The 27,242-nt window shown below is 39.3% G+C and overlaps 1 protein-coding gene across 8 annotated transcripts in view; it reads right to left on the bottom strand.

Annotated features, from left to right (window-relative positions):
- The window catches only part of INPP4A (inositol polyphosphate-4-phosphatase type I A), a 104,497-nt gene extending 77,589 nt beyond the window's left edge, over positions 1-26,908 (bottom strand). For 6 of the 8 annotated variants that reach the window (XM_018084071.2, XM_018084070.2, XM_025896245.2 and 3 more), the window contains exon 1: positions 26,844-26,908. The gene's annotated coding sequence lies outside the window, so the exon portion shown is untranslated. Of the gene's footprint in view, positions 1-7,730; positions 7,814-12,881; positions 13,211-26,843 lie in introns of those variants that run through there. The other 2 variants (XM_029964693.1, XM_029964694.1) reach the window with 2 other exon arrangements.
- Between the last annotated feature and the right edge of the window lie 334 nt (positions 26,909-27,242).

The following is a 27,242-nucleotide window of genomic DNA, read 5'->3' as shown; positions in this document are numbered from 1 at the left end:
GTGATGATGACTGCATCACAAAGGTCTGATGGGAGTTCACCTAGTTCCCAACAGCGCAGTACAAACTTGTGAAATTTAGCATGGAGTGCATGGCCCCCATGCTTTCAGACTTCAGGTAGAATTCCATCAACCCCAGCTGCCTCGCCAATTTTCACCTGCTGTATGGCCTTGAGGGTTTCTCCTAAAGTGAGGGCAGTATCCAATTCATACTTCACTCGTTGTTGTGTGATGGACTGAATAGCTGAGTCTTGGACTACACGGCTAGTACTGAAGAGAGTCTGAAAGTGTTCAGACCAATGATTCAGAATGGAGGTTTTGTCTGTCAGAAGCGTTTGACCATCAACGCTGAGTAGAGGGCTTTGTACCTGGTATGTAGGCCCCTATGCTGTTTTCAGGGCTTCACAGAATCCTCTGTGATCACCCGTGTCTGCGTACAGTTGTGTTTTTTCAGCAAGACTGATCCACCACTTGTTCTGGATGTCACGGACTTTCTGTTGGAGCTTGCTGCATGTAAGGCAAAAGGCTGTTTTTCTTACGTGACAGGATGGCAGTGCAAAGTGAGCTTGGTGGGCGCTTCTCTTCTTCCTCAACAATTCCTGGATCTCTTGATTGTTTTCATGGAACTAGTCCTTGTTCTTCTTGAAGGAGAACCCTAAGGTTTCTTCAGAGGATTGCAGGATGCTGCTTTTAATATGATGTCAAAGTGTTACAGGAGAGGTATCTGTAGATTTTGTGGAATGGTTATTGAGCCTGGTTTGAAGATTGGCCTGGAATTTGTTTCTCACTGTGGCTGATTGGAGATTGTTAACTTGGAGTCTTCTCCTTGGGATACTGTCCCTTTTAGGTTTGAATTTAAGACTGAGGTTAAGTTTACAGCGCACAAGCCGATGGTCTGTTTGGCATTCTGCACTGGGCATCACACGGGTATGGAGGACATCGCGGACATCTCTCTGTCACACCAAGACATAATCGATGAGGTGCCAATGCTTAGATCTGGGGTGTATCCATGTTGTCTTCAGACTATTCTTCTGCTGAAAGATAGCATTAGTGATGGCAAGCTGTTGCTTCACACAGAATTCTAGCAGAAGTCAACCATTATCATTGCAGCTTCCAACACCATGCTTGCCTAATATTCCTTTCCTTTCAAAATTCCTTCCTACTCTGGCATTGAAATCACCAAGGATAATGATCTTATAATCTGCAGGAACCTTCTGGGTAAGGTGGCACAGGTTGGTGTAAAATTTATCTTTTTCGGCAGGGTCAGCTTGGAGAGTTGGGGCATACATACTAAAGAGGACAACGTGTTGCTTGTTGTTTAGTGGAAGGCATAGGGAGATAATGTGGTCAGAATGACCTGTTAGCAGATTTTTGAGTTTAGGAACAATAGAGCTTTTTATCATGAAGCCGACATCTGAGAGATGCTTTTCGGTTGTGGGCTTATCTGACCAAAAGAGTGTGTAACTGGCACCATGTTCTCTGAGGCTGCCTTCCTCATGAAGGCAAACTTCACTGAGAGCAGCAATGTCGATGTTGAGACGTGACAGTTCATGGGCAATTAGGGCAGAGCGACACTCAGGATGTCCACTATCCACTGAATCGAGCATGGTTCTGATGTTCCAGCATGCTAGAGTTAATTTGGGTACAAATAGAAGATTTATGCCACTGTTAAAACTAGACTCAATAACTCAGGAAACTCCATCCAGCCCTATGTTTCCTTGAACTCAGCAGCAAACCATCTAAAATTTCTTACAAAATTATACCTCTTCATAGAAGTGGCCTATAAAACAGCTCAAGTTTTGCTCTCTTCATTGTCCAAGGTGAAGGCAGAACAAACTTGAGGTTCATTTATATGACTGTCAGTTTAGATGAGAAGTTACAAAGCATTTTACTTACCCTGGCTTTTGAAGAGTCCCTCAACGAGGACAGAGACACTTGACATTATGTGGAGCTCTTTTCAGGGTTAAATGTGATATGCAAATTTTCGGCAAAAAATTCATATGCTATAATAAATCATTATTATTTTGGTAAATTCAGTGCAGGAACACAAAGTTCCAATTTGGTATCCTTTATAATTTCGACTGCGTTTATTTAGTATAGTTATTTTTTTATTTTTCCATTCTAAAAGCAAGGCACGTACTGTGAAAGCTCCCAGACACCATGAAAGCTACTCACAAGGCAAGCCATTGCCAGCCACAGTCACAAGATCAAGGACCTGCTACATTATAATCCTGTAACATACTGTACAATCATTCACCTTGAGGACATCTAATATAAATACTTAAATCTGGTCAGTTATTATTCATTTCACTTAAAATTAAGAAAATAACATGGTGGAAACAATAAAGGAATCTAAAAACTCTATTTACAACACTATGACAAAAAATGACTAGTTCTATGGCCACGGGCAAATCCCTTTCAACTCTGTGGCTCAGTTCACATATCTGTAAAATAGGCACAATGTGACCTAGTAATGACATCAAGTTTCTCTGCTGTCAAGTTATATTCATACCTTGCTCACTACCCTCAGGAAGTCACACCCATTTTGCAGAATGTTTGCACTGAGATTAGTGATGTCTTTTAAAAGCAGTCCATCAGTAAGATTTTTTAAAAAATATTGCAACTTCTGCAGAGCAGGCAAGACCTCCCTACTGATTATCTCTGCAAGTTCTGCCCTCCTGCAGATGCCCTCCTGCTCTGCACCCCATTCTAAAAGCAACTTTGGTTCTTCAACTACATTTCTACATATTTTAATGGCACTCCAATTCTGTTGCACTTTGGTACCTGATGAAGAACCATCAAACTGCTAGCTTTAGCCATAACAACTGAACTGAAGACCAGTAGTACCTGCCCAGGTAGGAGATGCCCAGAGACTCCAACAGCACTTGTATATGAACAGTTATAACTGTGCACCAACTCAAGGGCCCCTTTCTCACCTTACGTTGTAGAGTTTTAACATTACGCTGTCCTGTAACAGCAGCAAAACCACAGCAGAGTCTGGTACTTCACTGCTGCAGACCACACCAAAGCACCATCTTCTGTGTCCTGCCTCTGGCCTTTTGCATTAAGAGACCATGACAGGAAAAAAAGGATTTTATTAAAGACTGCAGCATGCTTTGGCTTAATTAGAACCATACAGAAATTGTTCTGCAATCAACTGGTGATGGCAGTTCAAACCTTAAGTGCTCACTGCTAGATTTTAAAAGCCACTCAGATCCTTCGCCGTAAGGAAATGATATACAGTGAGATTTTTTTTCCTCCCCAATTGTCTGTACTTGCAACAAGGGTTACCACACAAACTGAGGAGAACACCAGTTCTCAATCAAATCTGCCACACCATTATTCCAAAATACTGCAGAAAGTGAAGCATGTAACACTATTTTCTGTGGAGGAACATCAAAGTGCTATAAAAAACAAACATAACAGGGAGTATACATGCTCCCACTGGAAATCCCTCACTTTCTCCTCCAGCCTCCCCTCTTCCCTCTTTATGACTCACTGGACAGCAGCTAAATCATTCCAAGAAGGAAGGAACAATCAATCCTTTTCCATTGCAATTAAATGTGGTGGCAACATTTCTGAAGTGTACCTGCAACCCATGACACCAGGTTTGATTTTGTCTACTAGTTAAGCACAGAAAAACAGAGTTACTTTGACCAGAGCCTAGCTTTGACAGCTTTTATCCAAGTACACTCCAACAGATGTGCTATTTCCATGAGAGTTGAGTCAATCTAAGCTATTGTCTCCCATTGCTTGTCCTAACTTTTCCCCTCCTCCTGTCTGTCACCAAAATGGCACAAGTTGGCATGTTGGTATGACCTCAACTTCTTCAAAAAAAAAAAAAAAAGAGACAGAACCAAGATGGGGAAGGACTGTTCAGATGTGAGGAGCAAGAACCTCTGCAGCAGACAAGCAGCTGAGAATGAACCACACGACCATAGAGCTGCAAACTAATGCTCATTCAAAGCAAGTGGTCAGGCCCAACATAACTTAGAAGACATTTCCTGTAAATGTATTTTAAAGGTTCATGTTTCCAATAATCAGCCTATAAACCCAGAAAGCATGTTCTTTTTCTAGGTCAAAATAGCTATGACCCCTGCTACAAGTCACAAGCAGACAGAAAGCAGAATATATGTGTATCCTGCTGTGCTCTGTCTGATCTTCTCCTTTGCCTTGTGGCAAATAAAACTCTTCAAAAACTATATATGATTTCCTGAAGTTTTTCCTCATTCCCCATTTTGAAATAACAATCTTCAGGATTTTAAAGAACACAAACTCACTTTATTCTCAGCAAATTATCATTATGATCAATTTGGCAACTCTTTTTGCAGTACTGACTTACACAAGATGCTATCACCATTACATCCAAATATGCCTTGCACAAAAAGAGGACACTTGCCTTGTCTTGATCTGACTTCCCCAGAATTATTTCAGATTTGTTTTCATTATGTATGCAACCTGTACTTAAACAATATTAAAGTTTTATCTATTTTCAGCTCCTGGTTGTGAAGAAAGACAACACGCATCTGCAACTACCACTGATCGTATCAGTGCTTTAACACTCCTAATGCTGGGATGTGTTCCTGAATGAGTCACAACTTCTTGCTGGGCAGAAAACGCAGGTACAATTTACCTTGCTCTGCACATGATTTTCATGGAAAGAAAACCATAGTACACAGCAATACCTCCCCAGGTTGAACAAATACAGAGTCAGAACCCACAGCACGCCTCAACATGAGGTCTGTTCCTCACCACTATCACATACGCACCTCCACAAATCAGTCCAGATAAAGAGCACAGTCCTACGAAATGGGAAAACAGGAAAAGAAGATTAAAAGAGACAGTCTCAAGGTCAAACTGGTTTGAACAAGTGGATCCTGTATTTCATATTCTATTTTACATACTAAAGAGAAGCCATGGTTTGATATGACAAGCAGTATCAATCCAATTACCTACTACCTGCTTATGCAGAAAAGATGAGGTGACAGTCCAGGACCATGGTGCATCAACTTGAATAGTTTTTAATACTGTTTAGAGTAAATTAATGATGTCCAGTATCTAAAACTCTCACTCCCTTCTTTCATTTGTTTTATCAGTGTCACAGTAAGAGACGTTTTACTTAGCTACCAAATGTCCACATGCCTGCCTTCAGGTTTTTTTCTCGTGGGAGGCAATGTTTTCAGGCTAGATAATATTCCATTGTAAAATTAAACATTCAAGTAGCAATGGTTGAAAATTATCTTCACGCAGTGTAACCAGATGATAATTTTCTGAGGGTGTTCAGTTTTACACAAATTGTTGAGATGTCATTGCCATTAGCAGGGGTTTTCTTTACTGCACTGACCTTGTAATGCAGACATATTTTATGAACCCCTAAATGCAACCTGAAAGCTGATGTAAATGGCAACATTGGGCACTCCAGCCATGAAACGTGCAGCACAATATGGGGTAATCTAGGTAGCGTTATTAATTTTTGCATATAAATAGTCACAAATTTACTGTGAAGACACTGTTTTCTTGAGTCTTAGAAATATGAATCACAAAGAAACGGGGGGGGAGAAGTGCAAGTTGTAAGGAAGTTGAGAAAGATATCATACTTTCAAAAAATAAATATTGCAAACTATTACATTCGTCATCAGCTACCACAGCCCTCCCAAATGCCTATTTAACACATCCCTTCAAAGAAGCCTTTTAGATGTCTGCAAATATTGCTGGTGACAATACAGCACTGTGCTAGGAAGAAACGGTTCTTCCCATTTATCCTGGATGTCTTGCTCACAATAGCAAGGGGTATCAAAATCTTCACACAAATTGAGTCAAATTCTTGAGACATGTTCTTGTCTCCTCATCACAAATATAACACCATCTAAGCAGATCTTCACTGGTAAGATCTGGCCTCCATTTGTCTTTCTTCTAAATTTTATGTAAAATTGCTATTTAAAGACACCACTGTTTTTTTAAAGAGACAATTCTTCCACATGTCAAATTTTTTTGTCCCTCAATAAAATCTTACCAGTGGCCCCGTGTTACATTTTGACTTTCCATTAAATTAAAGGCTGTGATGTCTACATATCTGAAATATAAATCCCACAATGAGCACAGGAAAGAACATTTAGTTCTTCTTGAGCTATTAAGAAATACTCACACCTCACAAAAAAGTCAAAACATTTACAATGAAGTAAAAACTGAGACACTATGGGTGTTGAAGCCAAGCCCCTCCCTTCCTCGGCTCACACACACACAGACGCTGGCAGGCTCCCCTCACTTCCAAGCACAAAAGCAGCTGTTTCCTCTCCCTGTGCAAATGGAAGTTTATCCTTCCATGTGCCCAACCAGGTTCCCCCCTCTCACTGCTCTCTGTACCTTGAAGGTGCTCATCCCTTTCCATATCCCCATGCAGCGAAATGACATGGTGTCTTCAAAAGGCAGTAATACTCATGAGTATTCAATCGCAAAAGATGTCAGTAAAAAGCAGGCAACAATAAAGGATGTAATTTCATCATATAGCACTAAATGTGATAAATTAACGTTGTGCCACAGGAGACAATTCTGACTGTATTTCACTCTGATCCCTCCAGCCATGGCTTTGTGGAGCTCATCAAAATAAGCCTATTGAGCACCTCCTGCAATGGTAGTGGTGGTTTCAATCCAGAGACCACCATCGAAGCATGGATTAAATGCTGTCCACACAACTCCCTTCAATTCAACTCCCACTTCTTACTTAAATTTATAACATTGCCTACATCCTTAAGTGGATATTTCTAGTTAACATGTATTTTAGTGAAAGTGCTGTAGATAAACTGATTGTAAAAATTCAGTAAAGATGGCAAAGCCCTGTAGGATTTCTCACAGGAGCCTCTGTAAGACACCACATCACTTCAAGACAAACTTACAACTAAAACTTCAGTAACTGGCAATACCTAATGTTGGGAAAAAGCAAATTACATAATGTATAAATTCTTACACTAATTTTCAAATTCTAAAAACGACCAATCTGCAAACATAAACACTCTCAAGTTACTTTTTAAGACAACAAGCAATTTCTCTGAAATTCATATATTTGAGAACAAACTTGTCCCAGTTCCCTTCTATTCCTGAGCTGAACTGCAGAATTCATAGGAGAGCAGCCAAGAATCCTGTCTAATTCACCATTAGCCTTTCTTTACGAAGTCCATTTCTGGTCTAGTTTGCAAGTCTGCCTCACTGCATATGTACCAGCAAAAGAGTAGCCACTTTTCCACGCAACTTTTCTGCATAAAATCACTATCCTGTAGAAGGATAAATGTTTTTCATACCATGTTTTCATCAGAATCTACAAAGCAATGGGACAACGATAAGAAATCTTTCTTATGTAGGCAAAACCACAAAGGCCACATTCTTCCTATTACTCACTACCTCCTGTTTACCAAAATTGAAAGTCATCCGCTTAGCTAAGGAACAGAGAACAATTTGATGAACTTTTCCCAGACACCCACATTCGAGGGGCTTATGACAGAAAGACCTCACTCTAGCCAGCTTAGCTGCATGCATTTTTATGTCATGTATTTACAGCCACATTATTTAGTGATAGGAATATTTGTGACACAATCCTTTTCATACAAATCCTCCATGCTATCATACAGAGCTCAAAAGAGCTCTTCCTGAAAGCTTTCCTGAAACAACAGAAGACACTGTCAGCATGGTATTATTTATTTCACGTCCTTCTATGTGCATGAAACAAATCAATATTTTACCATGCTGGTCCATATGTTCTCAGGAGAAACTCTCGCAGCTGCTTGACAGAAATAACATCGATGCCAGGGAAAAAAATTAATCTTTTGCTTTGAAGTCAGACTATTAGTGTCTATTTCTGAAATGAGACAGAAGAAATCTTTTATAGCAGTTTCTATTTTATGAATCTGGGACTTATAATACATTCACCCATCACACACAGGAAACCCGATGAAGTTATTGGCTTTTTAGTACAATCCAAAATATTGTAAATGCTGTCTTCTTCTTTTTTTGTTTTTAAAGCAGATTTGCTGCCCAAATAACCTGCAGAAATTAACATACTCTGTTATTCACTTCTGCCTGTTGCTGCTTTGCCATCTGGCACTAGCAACTATTTATCTAAAGAGTAAATTTGAATTAAGGATCATGAACCTGCTCCTTTTAAATTGTGTTTCACCTGAACACAGAAGGTCAATTCACAGTTATGTGAGACATCAAACCTACCAATTCACTGCCATGTATTTAAGTCAATACAGCAGAATCAGAGGTACTCTGCTGCTTTAAAAAGCAAAGCATCAAACTGAGATGAAAACTGAGCTAATCCTAGATTTTTGTGTCCCTATAAAATACCAGGAGAATTCTGCACAGAAATAACATAACCCTGCCTATAATCTCATTTAACCAGAGCAAAATGAACTATTCTGATCCTTACACTGGCTCTGACTCCAGAGCAGGGCAGGGAGACTATAGTCATGCAGGACTGGTCAAGTGGAAACTCAGACCCTGAAGGCAAATGAAAGGACCATCATTGCTATATTCAGAGTATAGGCTGTACCCTTCACTCTTTATTTAAACTAGCACATGCTTAATACACAAAGGTTTCAACAGATAAAAATTGAGACTGTGACTTTTTCTGTGGGATACAAAAGCTCATGCAATGCAATGAGGTGAGAGCCCCTCTAACAGTTGCCTTCCAGGGCAAATGGGATGCGTTCACCACCTCTCTGTGTCCCCCTGCTTGAACTGCTCCAGGACTAAGTGAGGAGCTTTTCAGGACACAGTAGAAACAAAGATTTAACAGTTCTTTCCCCCTCCTCTGTAAAACCAGGCAACAAATGTAATCTAAACAAGATTCCTGTTCTTCACAGAACAGGAAAAGGGACCAAAGGGATGCCCTCTAGACACACACACATTTACAAGATCCCCAAAATAACTGATGTAAAAATTGTCATCTCTAAAAATTATGCAAATAAAAAGAATTCTCCAACAAAGAAGATGGTTCAGAATTGCGAGCAGTGCTATTCATACTGTTCACGTCCAAGGATTTTATTCTAGTATTACTCCAGTTTACATGGGCTTATTTCTAACATGCAAAAAAAAAGAAACAAACAAAAAAAAGAATCAACTCATACAGACTTTTTCCCTCCCTCCACTTCAAATTCCACTTTGAAAACAGAAATGCTGTTCTGTTCTATTCTGTGACAAGGATGTACCACACAAACACTAATATACTGCTGTTTTTTCATATACTGCAGTGTCCTTTTTCAGGAAGTCTAATGTCAAATAGCAAATCACTACAGAAAATATCACAACCCTTTTTTTTGTGGGAAAAGAATATAAATCCTTATTCAGTGCATGGACCACCTTTTACTCTGTGTAAAACAGAGCATTTAATACAGCAGTGGTATGGTTTGGGTTGATCATTAGGCTAAATTGTAATACAAAAAAAAAATCACCCATATTAAAGATTACTCATACAAGTTCATTTCTATTACAAGATTGGATTTCCCCTAAGTTCTTCACCAGCCATTTAGCAAGGCTACTTATAAATCATTGCTGATGTCGCTTTTGTGTAAAACAAGAGAGTAAGTGCTTCCCTTCATTGGAGGTCTCAGAGCTTCAAGAATTTTGTAGAAATGCTTTATTTATTTTCTCTATGCCCCTCATTTCTCCACTTTCTACCCACAGCAGCAGCTGTGTTTCCTGCAGAGTCATTTCCGCCTGTCACGGCAGGGAGAGGTAGAACAACATGCCCAAGGACGATGCCACTGTCTGTTTTGAAACTTCTGCTCAAGGACTGAGAAAGCAGAACATGTAAGAGATCAGAGTCAATCCAGCAGCATTGCTTCCCAGGTGCCAGGAAGGCTGATGAAGGGCTCAGAATAACAAGGTTAGGGCATGGCCACAAAATAAGCCACAGAAAAAAAAGCAGCAGGTTTTACAGAGGAAAAAAAAAACAAATAAAGGACAGCTGAATACCCCACCCTGTTGTTTGTGACACAAGCAGCACAGGGGCAAAAGGGAAGAGCTGAATTTCATAAGCTTTGCATCATTTAAGGCTTGCCTACATGGAAAAACTACCAAGGGGAGAGAATCATTAAACAGGTTACACCAGAGGAGTATCAAAAGTTACACCAGTGAGAATCAAAAAGGGGCAGGAAGCTCAAAAAAGCTTTAGCAAGGGCAGAGATAACAAAACATGGTTCCGTAGAGACATGCAGAGATGAGAAAAACAGCCATGTCCTGTAGACAAGGAACGGGAGTGAAGAACAGTAAGCTGGGATCTTCTGCTTGGCTTCACAGAAAAGAAAGGCCAGGGAAATCATGAACTCTTACAGTTCAAGTCCTGTCAAAAGTACCAGTGAAATAATCCTCATAGCTTCTGGCATTTGTTAACTTTGCATTCTGATGCAAAGCCAACTTAAGGTAACAAAAACTAACTTTCAGAGGGCCTAGAGGGCAGGCTTCAACAACACCTCTTATAGTTAACTACAAAGTCCCAGCACAGAAGGATCAGACGTATCTGGTTTCTTTGCACTTAACACAGATACGATCACTTCCCTGCACAAATCACTCCTACCTTGGATATTTATGTCTTCAGTTGTAACTTGTTAATACATCCCAAAGAAGGCATATAATTATTGATATAGTATCACAACAATCACTACTAAAATTGCCTTAGTTCTTCCCAGAACCTCTCCAACTGTCTAGCTATCTTGCAAGATTGGACTTTTTGTTCTTTTTTTCAGCTGATGTTCTTCTTTCAGGTGACGTTCTTTTCCACTTAATGGCATTCCAGAGGCAGACAGAGGGACACAGCAGGCAGCATGAGAACGACATGAATCAGAGGGAGTTCTCTCTGGCAGGCAACTCTTGCACAAAGAGTTTATGGACAAGTACGAGGGAGAGGATGTCTTCAGGGTTGTGTTGACTCAGGGGCTGTCATCCTGGTCTTTAGATGTTAAGCATGTTTTTCAGATGTCTTTTAAAAAACATTAACTGTTAATTATTTAACTGCACCCCCAATGCATTAATAAAGAAATTACATAAACTTAACTGAATATAATTGAGTTTTATTAAAATAAATTATTTGTTCTCTTTTGACATAATACAGAATTCGTATTGTAAATTCATATATGCTTAAAGGCAATCATGAAGGCAAACACGATTCCAACAGAATCTTGGAAAACAATAATTCAGATACAAATCCGTGCAAAAATTAAGACTGCAAAGACTGTTTTATTTCTACTTGTTTGAATTTGGAAGGGGAAGGAAAGACTGTCATATACCAGAAGTTTGTTAGTGAACAGTCCCAAAATCAAGCCTAATATTGTTAAAACTAGCTTGTATTTATAATGCTGTAACATGAGAAATATTTTATATCAGAAACATAAATAATTAAAATTAGTCACCAAAATGTTGCTCTGGGACGTGGGTGTCCCTGAGTGCCTTTGCTTGAAAAGCTTCTCTCACACTATAGTTTTCCAAGTTGGACATCACAAGAAGTATGAAGATACCACAAATGCACTAACAAACCTTACTTTACATTTTATTAAGAAACCTAATATATTTTAAAATAGAAAGTAACATCAAATCTAGTTAATTCATAGCAATGAAAACACCGTGCATCAGCAAATGCTATAAATTAACAAACAGAAGAACCTAAAGCATGCTGTCATTTTTAAATGCCCTTACTACAGCACCAATTTTTTTGAGATGAGAAAATAGTGGTCATTCTTATGTAAATTCTACAAGGAAATTAGTGATAGTTTCAAGTACCTGAAAGTAAGCTAGTAAATGACTGGGTTTTGAAAATACCCTCATTCTCTAATTCTGAAAATAACACACAAGATAACAGGCTCCTTTGTTACTAAAAGCAGCTGCCAACCTCACTGTAACATGCACTTTCAAAGGACACTGCCTTCCAAACCCAAAATAAATGGGGGGGGGGGAAGTAAAAAGGAAAGAAAGAAGAAATTAAGATAAATTCACTACTGCAGTTCAAAATCAGAATCCCTAACTTATAAAAATTTCTTGTGGGGAATACAGCAAAGGTTCGAGACTCAGTGAATTCTACACAAGAATAATAAGCAATACCAGTCACAACTACATTAAAATTACAGCATCAGAGTGAATAAAACAGCAGTAAGGCCACTACAAACAAATGTTTTATCCACTCTGCACATGTCAACACTAACTAGAAAACTAGAATATGTCCTACTTTTTGCATATAACGAATTGTAAGAACAGGGCACACGTGTGTGTGTGTATATATATATGTATATATATATATGAGCTTTTAGTGGCACAAGATGAAAACTACCTCAATATCTGGATGTATCATTTACAGTATTCGAAGAAACTATTTACATCCAGGCACTGCACGGATCACATGCACAGTCTCAGCCTGACTGCTGAAGGCAAAACAACACCGTGATTCGAAAGGTAAACAATTGTTTTGCTACTTGTAATGTCACTGATTTTTATTCTAGTGACACAGAAATTTGGAAGTCAGTAAATGCAGCTTTAAGCAAGAACTAGAGAACTGCAGTGCTCTCCAAAGAACAGAGAGCTGCTTAAAAACTAATTGTTTCCCTTGCCCTACCATCTAGCAGCACTGTTTCTTCAAAAGAGGTCTTCTGTCCTTAACATGGCTGCCATGCCTTACATAACATCAATGAATGAGAATATAGTTATTTTGTTTCCTAGGACTCACGCTGCCCATTAGCCATATGATTCTCCATATGGCACAGCAAACAGTCGAGACAAAGCTTTGCAGTAACGCAGCTCTGAAGATCAGCATCCTCTGAGAATAACAGCAGCAGAAATTCAGACTTTACGAGCTCCAAATTCCCTTTTATGTATTTTTCTAGTAAATAAACAGGAATTCTTACCTTATGAAAACAACAGTAATAATAACGGTGCTCAGCATAGCCTCCTGTCTGTCATCTGCACTCGTAAAAAAAAATCTTGGTGCAACTGTCTGCTGCAGCAGGTAATCAATAATATAACCTGCTTCTTCTGTTGCCAGAGCTGCTCCATCTGAACGCTAGCTAACGTGAACACTGTCAGTGTGAGTCATACCAGTGACTCAGAGCAGATGCAGAGCTGCAGGAGGAGTTTAAGTTTCAAGGCTCCCTCTTGGTCCCTTTCTGTCGCGCAGACACTCACTGTCTGCCTGTGTATCTGTGTGTGCCTGCAGACTGCCCCAGCTTATTCTTTCAGCAGCAAGTTTAATTTCATCCTCTACATAATCAGGGATGGGGGAGGGAGGTTTGGTTTGGATTTTGTGGTTTGTCTTTTTCCACCAGAATAGCAATTCTGTTTCTTTCTTCACCACAAATATATTTATCATGAATGCAAAAGCTTGCTCTGCAAACCAAGTCGATACCATGGTATGTGAGGTGATGTGCTACTACAAGATACTTGTATGCTCACACCTCACATCAAGACTAAGAGAAGAACTCAAAAACCCCAGGAAAGATTCTAAAACAAAATTATTCAGTCTGGGTAATATCCATGTATCGTGACAACTTTATAGCAAAGTGTCTCTGATTTCATCAAGTACTCTGGAGAGGGCAAATTTGATCTCAAATGCAGTGAGATGAAAGAACTGTAGGAAGGACTCTGGAATGCACACGAGCAGAAACCCTGTGCGCCTGACCCCAGTTTAGCAGGGATAAGAGCCTACAGGAGAAGAGAATAGCTACATTACAGACAGGAGCAGCACATTTGGGTTCAGGGCTGAGTTATGGTAGCCTCCCCCACAGTTATCCCTGTCACTAGGTACTGATCACCTAGTCAAAGAAGCATTTTGATTACCTATTTCACAGGCCTGCCAGCCTCCCTACCACAAAACACTGAGAACAGGCATCATGAAGCCAAAGTTAGGCACTGAATACTGGACAGTGTTGACATGCTATGCTGCACTGATCACACAGATTTCTGAAAGGCATAGCAGTTGTAGTGTTGAACAGATCTAGACTCCACAAAGGCAGATGAAGCCCTCTACTACTGAGCCACCACATCAACCACATGGAAACAAATCATGGTGGGATGAATCGAGCAAGTATTGTCAAAAGAAGCTGCTGGCCCAAGGAACAATGCCATTAAAATCCACAGACCTGATTAACAGTCATTCATATAAACATCCCAGACAGTTTGGGAAAAAAGCACTTGGTTTATGTCAAAGCATTTACAGCAGAACATCTTTCCTCATACTTAGCAAATATCCAGTTGGCTATCACCCAGATAAACAGATTTGTGTTGAGATTTCTCATGCAAAGGCTAATATCAAAGCATGACTTTCATGGTTCTTTGGATTTTTTTTTCATTTTAAAGAATTCCTTCTTCTGCAAGGTCCAATCAAATGAAAGGTACGCCAGCTCAATACAGGTATCTGCACAGCACTCTTCAGTACTGAATCTGGTTGTTAAAACCACTGAACAAACTTCGTGCTATTGATGGTGAATGTTTACTCCATGTATCTCAAAGCAGCCAAGAACACTGCCTTGGCAGGGATCAAGAGATGAGAAAGAATCAAGCTGAGCAAAACAATCCTTGAAGCATGCTAACGGAGATAACATAAACAAGGGGGATAAAGAATATCTGGTATCTGTGAAGGTACACTGAATTAAACTCTTTTCCCCTAAAAATATTAGCATGCTATCATTTGGAAAATCTTCTACTGAATCCCACCCTTTTTCCCAATTTACTAATGACAGTAACCTTTGCTCCTGTCAAGTTTTTGAGGCTTTATTTTTGTGCGTTAAATGCCTGAATAGGCAGAAGAATGCTAAAAACCACAGCATGTCAGAGGAAAAAAAAAAAAACAAAACACAAAAAACACAACAGCAGCAACAAAAAACCAAACCAAGACCCCTGAGATTTTAAACAGGAAAACTAACAGCAAGGCCATGGTCCAAATGGCCTCTGTTACACAGCCAGAGAAGATAAAACTGAAGGTAAAATTGGATCATACTTCAAATATCTGGGGATTTGGAGGACGGAGTTTTTTTCCTTTTGGGGGTGTGTGGTTGTGGGTTTTGTCTGGTTTAAAATGGATGGCATGAAATTGTATATCTACATTCAATTTTGTGCTGCTGTCCATTTAAGAGCATAGATGTGCATGACAACTGACTCAAAGAAAAGAGCTGTTAAAGGCCTCAAAATGATAAAACACACCAAAAGTGAGCATGCACTGTGTATAATGCACATACATGCCTTACCTGCAAATGACCCCATCTACAAATCAGAAGTGATTTAGCTGCTCTAGGCAGCAGTTTCCTATTGCCTCACTTGATCAGTCATCTTCGCTGGACCTCCTGCAGTTGAAATGGTTTGGACTGTTGAGTTAAAAAGTGGGAAAATCTGAAGCTTCTTACCCCAACAGAGGTAAAGGTACACAGATGTGGGATGAAATCTTGAACAGAAATTTAGTACAGCCTTCTAAACTAACCACTGCTGTAAGAGATTCTGCATTAAGAAGCAGTGTAGACTATTATATACTCCTTAAGGACTACAGATAGTTTTTACCTTTTCTCCTTTCGGAAATAAGAAAGGAAAGGCCTTTCTATAGTACCTATTGAAAATGGTACTAGACTCAAGAACCTTTTTCCCCCTCCTCATCATCATCATCTTCCTGTCTCCAGGAATTAGTTTGGAAATTTTCTTAAAAGTCATCATTAAGCCAGCAATGGTGGAAATGGTTTCCCACAGCCTATTCCAGATTGTCAGATTTCTTATTAACCTGGTTTTTCATGAAAGCTCAGAGTCCAGTCAGATTGTTGTTACTGAGAACACCAACCTCTACTTTCATTCCTGAGCCTTTTTCTTCTTAGATTACAATGTCTTGGGGAGGGGAGGGAATGGAAAAAATAAAAAAAAGCATTCATTTTCTTCAAGGGCAGAGCTGGTTCCCAATGCAATAAAGTAACAGAAGCAGACTGAGGACCCCTGCCAGTATCCTCCTGCCCTCACCATCCTAGCCTTCCAGTGATCTTTCCAACAGCTACATTGTCTGCTGCATTCTAATGTTTTGTAGCCTTGTTTTTCTGAGCCCTGTGGAAAGCTGGGATTTCAGATACTAATTTTTGAGGAGCACTGACACACATTTTCAAAACAAAAAGCTGAGCTAATTTCCTGAACAGACTCACATTCTGTTTACTGTTGATATGGGCATTACAGTACTCACCAGGGAACAGCCATCCATGGAGGTGAGCACGAAGCACACACAGAGTAGAAGACACACACTCCAGAAGGAGCATGTATTTTGGAAATACATATAGGCAAAAAGTTGAGAAGATAAATATTTTTTGCATTATCTTACAAACATAGCTAACTGACTTGACCCATGTCCACAGCAAAGCTAAATTCAGAAACTAGATTTCAGTGTCTTGTTCACCTGACCATCAGACTTCCCTTTCGGTGCATCTCAGTTGTAGGTTCCTTTCTTCCACCTAATTACCTTTCATGAGTATTTTGATATGCTATGACAACAGCACTTTGCTTCTCAGGAAAATTAAGACTCCTACTGGGAAAAGCATCAGAACAAGAATCTTTATCCTGCACAGACAGTGAACAGAGGAAGCCACACATGAAAGCAGAGCTTTAGTGATTAGGTATGAGAGGAGGGAAGAGGATGCACTTACTCCTCAGAGTTATCTGAAGGTTTCTGAAGATAAACAAGAAGACACACTGCAGCAGTTTAACTTTTTACCACCACTACATCATTCATCAATGTCTTGATAGCATCCTGCACCCCTCTAAAAAGCAGTTAGCAAAGCAACTTTTAAGAGGATGTGGGAAACCATTTCCATCACACAAGTACATCTCTCCACTGAGACCACCTCCTCAAGTTACTACTATAGCTATGACCCACGTAAAATATATTTTCTATTTCTAACAACCTAAAGCTACATAGCCAGCACTGGGAAGAGACTACAAAATGAGAATCTTCCTGTAACACACTGCATGCAGATCTCACAGGGAAGGAGTTCCTGCACATCCAGTGAAAATGCAAAACTCAACCTAAATGCCCAATTCCTCTTCATGCTCTGTTCTCAGCAGATGAAACAACAGACTCTGAAAGACTAAGATCAGAGAAATCAGCCAAAACAAAACAAGGACAATGTATCTCATAGCAACAAAGATGTACTGACCATATGAGACTATTTTACAGACACTGCTGTGGCTCCTGCATTTTACATTTGGTGCATGTGAAAGCTTGCTTGGGTAAGAAGGACTCTCCAGATTGCACTTGATGTCAGCACAGAGTCAGCTGATCTTTTGGCAGCCAGCCTGCTCACAGCTATCCACTTCTGCTCTCTTTTTAATGCTAACATCTGTCCATGTTTTGCATTGACAGAAAAGGTCAGCAAGACCCTAATGACACATTAAACCTGATAATCAGATGCACCATTTGCAACTACCATGTGCAAGGTCTCATTCCCCTTATATTCAGAGCTTGGCTTTTTCCTGAAAACACCCAATACAGTGCAAGTGCAGAATTATCTGTAATCTCCAATCTTATATATACACCACAGAGTTCAGTTTGGATAACTAAAAGCATGTCAGAAAACACCTAGTCTCCCCTGGCTTTCAAGAAAATGAAAATTTATTCTATCAATATAGACACAAGTTTTCCAAATCCAAACAATCTTTATTTTTCTCTACAATGCACAACTACCTCTCTGTTATAAATCAGCATGCCCCATTTTCTGCACTCACACAATTGTTTCAATTGAAAATTGACCTGTGAATCCTAACAAAAGAGACACCCAGTCCTGGGTATAAACTCATTTTGAGGCAAGCATGTTACTGCCTGACTTACCACAGATCCCCACATTGTGTAACAAAATCATATACTCTGACGGGTATTCTCTACATCCACTCATTTTGCTCATTCAATACACTCTATACATTTTCAGACTGAAATTTCTCCTCTTGTCTTCACAATGCAGGACTTGCAGATCTCATGGTGGTGATCTATGACTGGTTGGTTCTTCAATGCCTCAGAAAGAACAATTGTCAATGCTGGAGAAAGTCGATGCAAAGACTTATTGTTTCCCCAGTACCATCTGCTGCACTGGGTAAACCAAATGAAAAACCAGTAAAACTGAATGCAAAGCTGAACACTTTTGATGACTATTCTGTAGCATTTCTTATAAAATTTACTCCCCATTTACACAAAGAAAGAGCAGCTGTAATATGAGATTTCTGTTTGCACAACAGATTTCTAATGCTTTGTTCTTATCTTCTCAATTCATCTGTACCCTTTTGCAAGTTAACCAGTCCCTATTTTCAGCAGGGAAATCATCTTCCAATATGTTCCTTATCAGTAAGGCCATGAAAAGAAACTGCCTATCTAGACACATTTAAGGGTCTCATTCTCTTATTCCTATTTTTGGCATTCGTTGCCTTTGCAATGCAAAAAAAAAAGTCCTGTTGTTAGTACAGTGTAATAGAGCACTTCACAAAATGCTAAGAGGGTCTCCAAATGTATGTTGATCAGTAAAAGATCTCGTAAATAGAAAGGCCATAGTTAAACAATTTTTCTTCTCTCAAAATTCTTTATTTCTTCTTTCAAAATACATTATATAACAATCCAATCAGAAAGAGTTATCAGCAAGCCCACAACTTTTAAGTTCCTCTATATTTATGGTGCACTGCAAATTATTCCCCAGGTTAATGACACCAAATAATCAATGGGACCGTTCAAAGACTAAGGTACCCTACACGCTGGATTGTGTATCCAGTGGGAGCCCAAGGTGGAAAAGCTTATTAAATGTGCTGATAATGGATATGTTTCTTTCATGATTAATCTAAATTTTGACATTCAGAACTTAATTGACTTCAGATCATTTGGGATTTTTCCTAAAATTAGGTCACAGAAAAAGCTCACTAGGAGTAGCACTTCAGTGTTTCTAAGAAGATTTCAAAAAATCTTAATGTCAAAGGCTCTATGTCTTATTCTAAGAACAACTACAAAGCAGTAAACCTACAGAGACAGTAAAACAATGAAAATAATAATGATTAAAAAAAATTCAGAATCTCCTTATTAAGTAAATAAATTTTTTTTTTGGCAGGTATATAAAAATACAGACTGCCCCAAAAAGACCCACCAGTTATGACATCTTTTTCCCTGTATCTGTTGGAAGACCAGGTGATATATCAGTGCTGTGATGAGTTGCTTTATTGTTTGGGTTTTTTTCAATCAGTTTTATCTGGTTTTGTATAATCCATAAGTATGTACTGATATATTGCTATATGTATTTTTAGATTATTTTCACTTTCTAGTATGGTAAAAGGTCTTGTTGCTTAAGATGTCTTGGTGCCTAAAGTGAGATCAAATATTACAGATGTTGGCATCATACAGTGTTTTTGGAAAGGACTTTGAGTCTTTGAATTTTAAGGGAATTAGACTGGGCAGGTAATAACTGAAGACACTGCATCATTTGATTACCAGGTTTAAGGCATTAGAGTCTCACTGACCTCTAACAATGTTTATGTGTCTGTATGAGAAGCATGATCAGTATTAAGGTATTATGATTAAATAAAAAACAATGGTAACTGTGCTACTTAAAGGTATTTTTTTCATATCTATATCCTATGTTCATCTGCTCAGTTTCCCATCAAATGTATGGCATACATTCATTCTGCCCCTGAACAGATCCATGTAAGTCACCATACAATTCTGGCTATGCAGAAGTGATGTGCACAGCTGTTAAGTTTATTGACATCATCTTTTATATTATAAAGGCAATAAAACATATATTTTATACTAATCTGCTCTCCCCTACTTCTACCTTCTTCTAGTTCTGCCTGTGATGTGTTTCAGCTGTTTGGAACTGATGGCTACTCCTGCAGCTGCCTGATGAGGTTCACAGTGGTCACAGCCAACAGGTCCTGCCACCCTACACCTCTGGGAGCTGCAGCTGTCCTTTCCAGTCTCATCTGGGTCAGAGACCCAAGGCTTCCTTCTCACTGAGATTAGTTGGAGAAAAGCACAGGTATGTTGGCATACATTTTGCACCTTAGACAGAGTCAGGATAGAGAAAAAGCATGGACCCAGAGATCAGGGAAACAACAGGCCATGTTATCCTCACTAACTGTTCTCCAGATCACCTCACAGTTTTTCACCTAAAACTGAGGAAGGCAAGTTTTCCTTCCCACAGCTCATCCACTTTGGTTTTTTTGGCAGGGAGGAGTGGGTCTGGATGGTTGTGTTTTGTTTTCTTTCAAATGGAAGAATGAAGGAGACTGAGTCTGAGGCTTAGAAGCACAAGTTCCTAGGTCCCGCCTCACTCACTCTGTAATGATTTTATTCATTACTTGCCTGACATTATGCAGAAAGTCTTGGGAACTGAATCTTAAATTAGTGCATTAAATACTGGACAAGTTTTCTTTCAAGGTATTATTAAGTAACTCTGGGATAATGCTTAGTTTTGGAAGGAAGATATCCATTTATCTCCTATCCAAATCTTGTGAGGTTGATTCTAGTCAATATAAAACTCTTCAAAGAACTATTCAATAAATGACAGTCACATTCATAGAAAGCTGCACTCTGAACTATATTCTTTTGCAAGTTGAGGATTTCAAAAATTCATGAAATCATTTTAGAGATAAAGAAGACTTACTGAAAAGACTTGGCTATAAATGCAAAAGCACCGATACAAACATAAGTCATCAAGAGCCATAAAGACAGGTAGTATAAAAATACTTCAGCGATTGCTATAATCCAAAATAGCATTAATTTTATGTTAAATTCTCTAGGGAAAAACAACTCTAATAACCCTCCATGAAAGGCCTTCTGAAATAGAATACCCTATACTAATATTTGCTGTTTAAATGAATAGTGAACAGAGACAGCAAGCTGAGCAAAGAGAAAGGCTACAGAGCATGGAAACTACGTGATCCACACCAGGAACTACAGAAAGACTCTTAAAATACACAGGCTGTAATTCAGTGTTACAGTTGTAGGTAAGATGGAGAATTGGGCACTTTAAAATTAAAGACAAGTAAAAGCTATCCTCACATTAAACCAATTTCAAAAGTATAAGTGTTTTTCTTTTTTACAGTGGCTCTAAAAAAGGGTAAGATTCAAGAAGCACCTGTTAGGCAGAGTTTCTAAATAATCTGCCTTTTTTAGGAATTCATGTAATAGGCTGAAACCACACAAATACCAGCCAAACACTATTTCAAAAAAAGTGATGCTTTGTCAGCTTCATATAAATAAGCTCAACATTTATTTTTGTAGACTACAATGTATTTTTATAGACTATAGTAGCTAGTCAGCACAAGCCTTTTTTGTACAAAAATGGGGCACATTTCTTCTACTAGCTCTTTGCCTCCAATTCTTCCTCACAAAAAATAATGTACTGCAGGTTCAAAAAATATAATCGAGACCTGCCTGAGCCTTTTTATAAATAGTAACAAACTTTGCATGACACTGTTAGCAATTAGTGGCTACATAAGAGAATGAAAAGAAAATAATAATTTTTAACCCACATAAAAGAATTCCACACAGGAAAGTAATGTATTTTTGGTATCTTACTTGTGATCTTTTGGGGGTTTTGCCCTTAGAGAAGCCTTTTCAGATTTATTACTCCAACGTTCCACATCACCGTGGGCTAGAACCCTGTAACTGAGGTACTGAAAAGATGAAACATGTAGAGTTAAGTTTTTCATTGAAAAATTTCCCATTAAGGGTGGGGGAAGAAAAAATAGGAACTTAAAATATTGCAATAAAGAAACAAATCTATTTAGTCCTCTGACAGATGCTGCCTGCTAAGCAGGAATAAACGAATATTTAAGAATAGAAGCTAAAAAGTCATGCCTTAAAATTCTATAACGCCTCTGATCGTTTTAATAGGTTGAAAATTACTACAATCTGCACTACCCTTTATATACCCTTTATACAATGTGGAGGCTGAATAGACTACATTAACAAGAATGTGCAGGAGAGTCAGAAAATGCACTGTATTTTCTACTTTCTTGGTAAAAGAAGACAGGCTGACTGCAATTCAGGGCTCCTAAGCTAAGCAGGAGCTAAGTTGTTGACTTAGGTGTCAGGACTCACCTCTTTGAAGGCAATTGCTTTCCTCTAAAACTTCAGAGAGGATGAAGTCTGCTGGTGCTAATATGCCCCAATCAGGCCTACCAACAAATAAAAAATTCTGCAGAAGATATACAGAACTGCTGCAGTTGCCTAAGTGCTAAAGTTAAATAGCTATCCAGTAAAAGCAGAGCTCAAAATAGAACATAGATGGGAAGAACTTGTCTGTGAGGTATGAGATTTCTTAGAAGATGATAGACAGAAACAGGATATGTCAGAGCTGGGGAATGAAGACTCCCAGCAAGGCAAAGATCAATGTTACCATCAACAGGATATGAGTTCCAGTTAACATACCAACCTGAGAGCAGTTCTTAGCATATAGTATTGAAAGGAGAGAAGTTAATAGCACTGTGGTGGCTTGCTAATGGAGCGAACTAGTTTAAAGAACAGGAAATGGAAAAGAGAGGGCAAAAGTGCACAGCAAGTCATCTTAGGGCAAAGTGTGTCAGGGCAAGAAAAACCTCACAGTTAACTGTGTGAAAGATCCAAAGAGATGATGGATTTAGGAGAGGAGTGACTCAGGGAGAGACAGGCACACACCTGTAAGCTGCAAGAATTAGCTGCTTGATTGACAGGCTGCTCAGAAGAAAACCAGAGATGCCTGGGGAAGCTGTGACATTAAAGGAAGAGAGAGGAGACAAAAGGACTTGGGAAGAGATCATCAGGAAAGCTTCACAGAAGTATTATCTGGCAACAAAAACAATATTTGCTAACTCTCTGGGGAAAAAAATACAAACACCTTTTTCAGCTCTCTTTCCCATTTTGAATTTAGGTAGAAGAGTTTTAAGCCTGTACCTAAGACTTTGCTGCAGTTAACTGCACCCATTGACAGCGGTAGGGCCTCCTCCACTGACACAGGTGTCTGAAGAGACATGCAGATCTCCATAGGTTTCACTCTGGACAAAGGTCCTAATCACATCTTGACCAATAGCATTTTCCCATGTGAACCTATCACTCCCTGAAAGTTATAAGTCTCACTGGCAGGAACGTATGTGAGACACTAAACCAAGAGAACTCTATTATCAGAGGTTTCAAAAGTCATTCCCCGAATCAAAGCTTCCTTGTTCAAGGGGACTAGACACCTACCATCAGATACCAAATTCTTCTGTCAAAGCAAGTGCTACTTCACATGAAGTATTTAAGGTCAGCTTAGCCTCTCTAATGCAATAAGGGCAATAATAATAAACAAAGGGAAAGCAATACCATGCAAGTTTCCACCATTTCCTGGACAACAGATCAGGAACTCCTGGCCTGCTGTTAAGCAATGCTCAAAGGTTTGGTTCCTGAAGCTGCAATATGGAGTTATGCAAATCCTCCAGGATCCCGGAGCATGCTGTAGCTCAGTTACACAAAACACATGACAGGCTGAGCTAGGATGCTGTTTTGGACTACCCATCCCTGAAACTCCTGGGCTTTTGGCTTTGTGACATAAATACCCCTTTATTGTCAGTACAGCTTTCTCCAAGTGTTGCATTACTGACTGGCTCTAGCACCATTTTTTAGAATTGTGTGGCACTGATAAAAAAGCCAATAAGAAGAAAAACATCAGTAATTCCAGAAGAACTGCTGTGCAGAGCCTCCACAGGATATTCTACTGCACAGGCTGCAGACCTGGAAAGGTACCATGGCAGGTTTGGCCTCTAATACTGCAGAAGCTACACATCCACAGGAAAAGAAAAAATTGGTACTGCAAAGTTTAATCCTTCTGTGATACTCTATTATCATCACCCTGAAATTTGTAACAGCTCCCTGAAGCAGTTGCCTTTTATTGTCCTCTTCAAGTCCACACACTGGTTTTTGTACTTTAAGGAGGAGCTACCAAGTACAGGGTCTTCTTGAAGAGATGGATGACAAATACAGGAAGAAAGGATAACTAACAGAGTTGCTTCTTTACATCTTGGAAGCTTTGGGTGCTGCTCATCCTCCTTTTTCCTCCAAAACCACCTACTCATAGATTTTCTCAAAGTACAAAGAACACTGGAGGAAGGTGTGGAAAAGACTGATAAGTAGGGGGCAGTACTACAGTATGGCGGTAATCCCAGCAAGACATGAGCCACTGAATAGCATCCTGAGAGTAGCTGGTACAGAACAGGATGTCTCCAAGCTAACCTCTAAAGTGCTACCAAGTCCCAGAGTGCTCCTACTGTCATCTGCACGCACAAAAATGAGAAAATTCTGGAAATTACTGTTTCTCTTTTTCTCTGTCCCTCAGTCTTAGGCAGGGAGGTTGGACTAGATGATCTCCAGAGGTCCCTTCCAACCCTAACAATTCTGTGATTCTGTGATCTGTCAAAGCCTGAGAGCTAACAAACCTAATAAGAAAAAAAAAAAAGACAAAATAATTTTTTGGGTAAGTAATTAAACTGGTATGTTTTATTTCAGACAGAGATTATACAGTTAAAGATTCAAAGAACATTCCATCTCCTGGAAAATCTTCATCCTGTTGCCTGTGTGAACAAACAAAATATAACCTATTTTTGCACCATATGGCCTGTCATGTGGGTGCTAAAGAGTGAGACTTGTATACTTGGGGCTAATTAAAAGCAATGTCCCCACTTATGCACACATGCACCACAATCAAGCACTTACCTTTCATTACAGGTGAATGCACAAAATCAATCAGCTTTTCTTTTTAGTAATTCTGCTCTATTTTGCCAAGTCTATGTGCTTTGTCACCCTTCAGATGATTAAAACAGTGCTGCCACAAAATCATCCAAAGCTAATTATCTACTTGAAAAATATAGACAAGCGTAATTTTTAAAAGTAAAAGCAGGAATGTTTTTCTCCTGGCATTCTTTTAAGCGATGTAAAATTTGTGCCGAAGAAGTAACTCTCGTATTTACAAGAAATCCTTTAATATATTTCTTGAAGAAATGTCACTTAGAACATGAAGCTACATAGTCTACAAAGCTTGAATCTCTTTAGAATAAGTTCAGCAAATACATTAAGAAGACAATACAGAAGTAGAGACCTGCCCATCTTACTGCACATACTCATCTACATGTGGCTCAATGCTGCACTGAGAGACTGAAGATCAAACCAAGGAAAGGCAGGATGAAACTTCTGGGACAAGCATTACATGGACAAGATACACCCTCTGTCATTGTGTTGTCCCAAGGCTGATGCAGGGTCAGAAGTTTTAAAGCACCTGTGGACCTACATAACATGTCAGGAATTATAAACTGTGTGATACTGAATGTTTTCCTCAAATGCCCAATTGCTAACATTGCAAGACGAGGCAAAGTCTCAGATCTGATTTCTAAAACTAAGTAATCATCATTGCAAATCTCTGCTCTTTCGTGATTTAGCAGAGAGAACCTTGAAGACCTGAACCACAGAAGTTCAAGTGCTGGAATGCAACTAGGAGGACCTCTCCCTTAGGATTATTTGAAACCTCATCAATGTTTATACCCAGCTTGAATAGTGAGTTTTGACCACTGGCAGCAAGGCAGCTGCACACAATTCCAGTTGCTTGGGCTGGAACACTGCTGAAATATTTAGACCAGGTTCAAGTAGCAGAAAGAAGGATGCATATTGCCACAAAACACACAAAAAAAGTGAGTTGGTTACCTCCATAAGGACAGTGCTTTTCTCTTAGAAGAACAGCACCAATGTGAGACTTCCCTCCTAAAAAGGCAAAGTCATCATCTGTCCATTGCTACATTGCAGGGTGCTCTCTACTTAATTACACCTGCCCTCTGCCTCTACAACCATACATCCACAAGCCAAGCAGAAAAGCCACTTCCCCTTGTCCCTCTAATAACTCCTTTCAATTTGTTTTTGAAAAACGCTCAAGGACAAAGTGGTTTTCCCTATGGTTATAGGTAATTTCTTTAATAGAAGTTATTTAAAACACTGACTCAAGTCAGATAACTCCTTTATTCTGCAAGTAACTTCACCAATGTCAGTAAAATTCACTCTTGTGAATTCATTCACAGGAAAGACATCAGTGCTCGACTTAAAGCTGTTTTCAATACGTAGGATTGGGTGACAAACAGGAATAACTCAGTTTCCCAAGGCGTGAGTTTTGTGCCCCTGAGCACAGGAGGAGCAGAAAGCCAACACACAGTTATCAGTCGTGTGTCAGGTGTCTTGCACAAAGCTGTTCCCTTGAGAAAACGGCTAGGAAGCACTGATCAGTAACTATAAATAACTGAATTGCTTCACTTCTGTGCAAGACTGAAATAATCCAGTTGGCAATAAATAAAAAATAAAAAAGGTCAGAAAATCTGTGGAGACACAAGACACAACATAAGGAGACATCAGCAAAGCCTGACACATCTGCGATCCACATTTCTGGGGTTTTTTGACAGGTATAAGCAAAAGTGACAGCAAAACTGGAGAACTGTGGGAGAAAGCAAAGACTATGAATTCTGGAGTCTTTGCATTCTCCCACAGAGAACCTCTACTCAAAAACTGTAAACACAACGTCTTAGCAACTGTTTCCTTGTTTAATGTTTAATACAGCAAAACCACTTTAAGTATTCTAGTGATACAAATTAGAAGCATTAAGAAAACAAAAGTATTTAACTTTGTAGAGACCTCAGGTTCCTCTGACTAAATCGGTAGCCTTCAGGTATTAATTCCCAAGTCCAAAATGAAATCTGTTGGTATTTTAGACCTCATTCTGCCTCTGGCTCACACCTGTTATCCCCATAACCCTTCAGCAGAAAGAACTCATGCTACTAATAGGTCCCATAATTTTTCACCTCTTTGCTACAAGACCTTGTAATGTGCCTACCTGTAGAGGCCCAAGCAAGTTGGTTCAAGCCAGACTGGTGTTGGTTGTTTCAGTAAAACCTGCAGAAAAAAACCCAATCTGAGTCAGCCCTTCACTCCCATCCTACTTCCAACAGCAGGCTCATGTCTCTCAGAGTGGTGCAGACAACTGGGCTGGAGCCCAGGCAAGTGCACTTACAAAACATTTACAAAAACAGTACCACTGATGCAAACAAGCACATCCTGTTTCAGCTCATTTTCAACAGTTACCAAAAAACCTCTTAGCTTTGCTTAAACTACATTTAATTACATTAATAATTTCTCGGTTCCAAAGGTCTGCAAGTAGAAAAGAGACACCAAAGCTAAAGCCAGGCTTTTCTATTCCTCAGAGAAGCAACATGCGGTCACTTCAACTCTCACC

The sequence above is a fragment of the Manacus vitellinus genome, unplaced genomic scaffold (assembly GCF_001715985.3).
Source record: "Manacus vitellinus isolate BGI_N305 unplaced genomic scaffold, ASM171598v3 scaffold_7_pilon, whole genome shotgun sequence".
NCBI lineage: Eukaryota > Metazoa > Chordata > Aves > Passeriformes > Pipridae > Manacus > Manacus vitellinus.
This window is presented reverse-complemented; position numbering and strand designations above follow the sequence as displayed.